Below are 5,506 nucleotides of genomic sequence, written 5' to 3' on the forward strand. Positions count from 1 at the left end.
AATAAGTTTCTCAACTTTGTACTAACTGTTAAGACAATTATTTTGGGTCGGAAGCAATATTTGTTAGCCAAAGGAAATTTTCCAAGAAAACCAAAGAAGTACACATGAGCCATCATGGCTATACCAATATCATATTAAGAAAATGCAAAGGAATAGCTAAAGAACAATTACTTCAATAGCCCAGCTTAGCTTCCATAATGCACCACATATGTTGCATGTTGTCTAAAAACAAACTATTTCCTAAAACTACATCTCAAGAATATCCTATTTAAAATTTAGAGGAAGTAACATGCCAAAGCAAGCAAAATTTAACAGGATTTTTATTACCATATCACGAAGTTCATGTCCAGAGGCGCAGAAGCAAAAAGGTCCAAAGATATAATGTCACACAGAAGCGGCATAGGCAAGCTTCCATGGACTGCTCGGCATTTCTAATGTTCGGAAATGAGAAGTCGAGATACAGGTTGAGCATCAATAATATTTCAGCCTGTGTAAAATCAAATCAAATGTATGAGTACTCCACGGATATACTATACTATTGCTTTTCAGAGTCAAAATGATCGAAAATAATGAAATAGCGCCGAAGTCAATCGACCTCATGATTTGAAACCAGAAAGCTATAAAACCATTTATAGGAAAATTGTTACATAATACGTTACTACGCTAGGTATATTGAAGATAGTATAATCATGAGCAATCCAAAATGAAGCAAGTAATTTCTTACAAAAACAACAGCCAGTCGAGCTGTGGCCAATTCATGTTGCTGCAACCTGTAATGACACACTCGAGTTAAAGGGACAAGCAAACACACTATTTTCAGTGTAAACAAAACTTATTTCCCTTAAAAGATAAACCAAGTGTTGTAATCGAAGTATGGTAGAAACTAGGGTTCTACCGGATCTTGGCCGGAGGTTGTAAGGGAAAGAGGGGATCGGCTATGGTCGCCAGCGCAGGGGCGCTGTCTCGCACTGATGGGGGCGGCGGCGCGATGGAAGAGGCGGCTAGGGTTAGGGCACCAGCTCCTAGTTGGAGCCGATCAAAATAGATTGATCTTTCCTTAATCTCAAAACGTTGATTACATGACTATATATAAGTTCCCTAGGCTATAAAAAACTGGGCTAAGCCCCTAATATTATTAGGATAACTGGGCCAGTTTGGCTAACTCGGCCTCTCGTCATAACATTTCTCCCCGCCTGCGCAAACAGCTCGTCGTCGAGCTGGACATCTAGAAAATGTTGATGGAACTCCTTGAGCTACTCCCAAGGTGCCTTCGGAGGGTTGAGTTGGTCCGAAATACGTTGTTCATCAAGGCCTGGAATGTCGCCGGCGCATTGGAGAGACCGAAAGGCATCACCAAATACTCGAAGTGATCGTGATGGTAGCCAGAACGCAAGTCGAGCGTAGGGAAAAGCGTGGCCCTGTCGGATCTTCCCGGAGCTCCTCCACGACCGGTATAGGAAAATTGATCCTCATCGTCGTGGCAGTGAGAGCACGGTAATCGAGGCAGCAACGCCACGAGCCCTCGGGCTTGTGCACAAGGAGCACCGGTAAAAGGTCGTTGTGCCGCTCCAGGAGATGAGCCAACAGGGGCGGCTCGGAGTCTTCTATGGCGGTCGACAGCTGAGAGGAAACTGCTAGAGAAGTGCCACCCTCGCCTTCAACTGCACCATGCGCCCTTGACGCCAGAAAGTCATGGTCAGTGCGTCGAAGTCCCAAAGGATGGGTCCGAGCGTCCGCAAGAAGTCTACACCGAGGATGAAGTCGTAGTCCCCCAAGTCGATGCCGACGCACGTGATGGCGAAGGACTCGTCGCCGATAAGGATGGTAACCTCTTGCGCAATTCCGTGGCAGCGGAGACGGTCACCATTAGCCACGGTAACTCGGAGCTGCTCGCCGCCCGTCGGGTGAAGGGCCAGGCGACGCATAATAGACGCGGGCAGGAAGTTGTGTGTAGAGCCCGTGTCCAGGAGAGCTAAGAGGCGCTCCCCATTAACCGTCACTGGCAACAGCATCGTTGTTATCGCTCGTATGCCGGCAAGGGCATGCAGGGAGACCACGAGAGCGGTGGCTGACGTCGGGGCTGCCGCCTAGGCAAGCTCGGAGGGAGTTGTATCCTCCACGACATAGTCGTCCGCCTCCAGGTAGAAGAGGCGCGGGCAAACGTGGCCTGGCACGTAGGGCTCATCGTAGTTGAAACATAACCCCTGGCGACGATGCTCATTTTGTTCGGCCAGGGTTAGCCGACGGAACGATCAGAGGCCCGAAGCGTGCGAGGCAGAGCTCGCGGAAATGCTCCCATGAAGGTATGCCGCCGTTGTCCTACTCGAGAGCATAATACCACGTCTGTGCGGCGCCTCGGAGGTGATAGGAAGCGAGCCAGGTGCGATCCGACACTGGCGTCCGTTGCCCCTGAAAAAACTGGTCACATTAGTTGAGCCCCGCTCAGTGCCATCATAGGTGGCGAAGTCCAGTTTGGCGAAGCACGCGGCGTGTGGGTAGGGCCTCCCTGGCAGTACGGCTCGTCGGCACGGAGTAGTGCAGGGGTTGGTGCCGGGTACCCATCAGGACCGGCGAAGCTGGAGGGCACGTCGTACTGCTGGGGTGGCGCCGGTAGCGATTGGATGTGCGGCGGCGCCGAGGCCATCATGTACACCGGCTGTGACGACCCGGTCACCCAGGCCGGTAGAGGCGACGGCGAGGGGGGAAACCGGAGCTGGTGGATCGGCACCCCCCGCGCAGAGGTAGGGCCCGGCCCGGAGGTGGTTTGTGCCAGCGAAGGCAGTTGCAGGGTCGGCTGTAGCGGCCCGACCGAGGGTGGCGGAAGCAGCTGCAGCGGCCAGGCGAGCACGGCGGTTGCCGCCAGCTGTGGCGGCTGCTAGTGCAGCAACGACGGCCCGGCGCGGTCTGGTGGTGGCGCGACCGGCTGCGGCCCGTAGGGGGCGGCCAGGTAGAGCCGGATACCCTGTACGGCGGCGGCCGAGTCGCGGATCGCGTCGGTCAATTCCTCCGGGGCGAGGACAGCAGGAAGCGGCGCGACAGAAGAGGCCGGCGCGGGCAGTTGCGGAGCGCCGACCGTGGTGGTCATCGGGGTGTTGGTGGTGGACGGCGGCGGAAGGGTTGAGGTGGGCGGCAGCGGAGACATGATCGCACCGAAGCTATCTAATACCAAACTGGTAGAAACTAGGGTTCTACCGGGTCTTGGCCGGAGGTTGTAGGGGAAAGAAGGGATCGGCTGTGGTCGCCGGCACAGGGGCGCTGTCTCACACGGATGGGGGCGGCGGCGCGATGGAAGAGGCGACTAGGGTTAGGGCACCGACTCCTAGTTAGAGCCGATCAAAATAGATTAATATTTGCTTAATCTCAAAAGTGCTGATTACGTGACTTTATATAAGCTTCCTAGGCTAAAATAAACTGGGCTAAGCCCCTAATATTATTAGGATAATTGGGCCAGTTTGGCTAATTGGGCCTCAGGTCATAACAAAGTAACCGTAAGCAAATACTCCCTCCGTCTCAAAATAAGTGTCTCAACTTTGTACTAGCTCTAGTACAAAGTTGTACTAAGCTTGAGACAGTTATTTTGGGACGGAGGGTGTATCATTACTGCACTTTTGATCCTGCAGCTACCAAAAAAAGACAGATCAAAATGGCCGTTAAGATACAGTTGTCGGTAAAAAGTGACTATAAGTTGGTTGAGGAAACATGAGTAACAGATTTATACGAACAAGCAAGGACACCACATATGGCAACATGACCCTGTCATGTAGTTCTAAATCAAGGTTTCATTCATGAAAGCAGACAACACCAATAGTGATCATTCATATGAACCAAATAATTTATTTTTTGCCCAGAACACAAGGGTGTAAAATTAGAATAACAACATGAATCGTCATCTCAATCAATAACTTAAGCTAGGAAAAAAGAGTAAATCATTCCCGCTGGTGTTTTATTTCCATTAATGAGTCATTGTCACCAAATTATATTTTCTCTTCTTTGTGTGAGATTGCACCTACATATTCAAGTACCATAAAGTAGTTTCCCAAAACGTAAAGAAAGAGAACGGATCACAATAGATTCTATAAAATTAGAGAAAAGAAAGAAGGGAATTATCCACCTAAGTATATATCGTTAAAGACAATAGAAGCAAAAAAATGTTGGCTGCTACTAATTAGAACGAGGCCCGTGCCAATGAACTTCCACCCAAAGTACAATGGAATGCACAATCTATATGCGTATTTGAATAAGATCGAAAGGTTACCTTCTCTGCCCGTGGATCCATACGTTGCGTGCCTTCCTAATGTGCTGCAGATCTGTATAGGTTGTCATGTTTTTAGTAAAGGTTGTCATGATTCAATTGATGTTGCTTTAAGCCTTTAAATCTAAAGAAACAGATAAACATGCAGTAAGACCTAGCAATCCAGAAGCAGGAGTTTGCTTGGTACTTACTCGTAAGGATACAAATTTAGAACAGAAAAGGTACCCTCTGACCGTAATTAGTTCAACCAAATAAACTAAAGTTTCAAAAATCCTGGTATATGGAAAATGATGCACCAACCACACTGATAGCAAGTAAACTTATGTTCATATTTTGTGGAGATATAAAAATGAGACTAATGGAAACATAAAAAAATATACAACACCAAAATGCAGAATTAACATGAGGAAGAAAAAAAAATACCTCAGAAGATGATTTTGTCATTGATCACTGTAGCCCATATAATTATCGTAGTGTTTCCGAGTGGAAAGAAGCGCATCAAAACAAATTACAATTTGAATCATATCTGAGTGTGACAGAAAACATTAATCAAAGTTGCATAATTACACCACTGCCTTCCTTAAAAGAATCACACATGCCGAAATGTATTATTCCCCAATTTTAAATCTCTTTCGATCTTTCGTAAACTGACGAAATAGGAAGAACAGAGCCATTAACATTAAACTACAGAGATTGAGAATTGAGAGGCCAGCTAAATTAATCCGTAAAAACACTTGCATGCAAGCTACAGAGGTAGGCACCCAGAAACACAACAGCTCCACCATCACACCTCCGCTCCACTCCATTAATGGCTTGTAGGAACGGCTGGTCTACTCCTTGCCTGAACGACGGCGGATGAATTCCAGTCAAGCAAAACATGGCAACTGACAATTCAAATCCATCGACTGCTATTAATGGCCAATCAACCTATCAATCAATCTTTGGCGATAGAAATTCAATCAACGTATGACTGTCCGCCGCCACTAAAAGATTATATATAATAATAATTGCAAGATCACATCACATAAAGCAAGAAAAAAAATATGTGACACCAAGATGGTTAATTACTCACATATTACGTGTTGATGCATTTAACTTTGCAGCACTAAGAGAGCCACACTGCTACAAGGGCGACTGGTTGATGAAAGGCGCATAGAAACCATCATATTTACTCATTGTTACACGGCGTAATTAACTCTGCAACCAGTAGTTAATTTCTCATGTACACAGTGGTGCATTTAACTTTGCAGTGCC

General features: G+C 47.4%; 1 long non-coding RNA gene across 1 annotated transcript; it reads right to left on the reverse strand.

The window, feature by feature from the left end:
* Positions 1 to 332: 332 nt before the first annotated feature.
* On the reverse strand, positions 333 to 5,163 carry LOC123406178. Its single transcript, XR_006612026.1, has 3 exons — positions 4,676 to 5,163; positions 4,256 to 4,307; positions 333 to 487 (listed from the first exon to the last, which is right to left on the reverse strand). It is a non-coding gene; the product is annotated as an uncharacterized LOC123406178 (long non-coding RNA).
* Between the last annotated feature and the right edge of the window lie 343 nt (positions 5,164 to 5,506).

Source organism: Hordeum vulgare, chromosome 6H, assembly GCF_904849725.1.
Source record: "Hordeum vulgare subsp. vulgare chromosome 6H, MorexV3_pseudomolecules_assembly, whole genome shotgun sequence".
NCBI classification, from domain to species: domain Eukaryota; kingdom Viridiplantae; phylum Streptophyta; class Magnoliopsida; order Poales; family Poaceae; genus Hordeum; species Hordeum vulgare.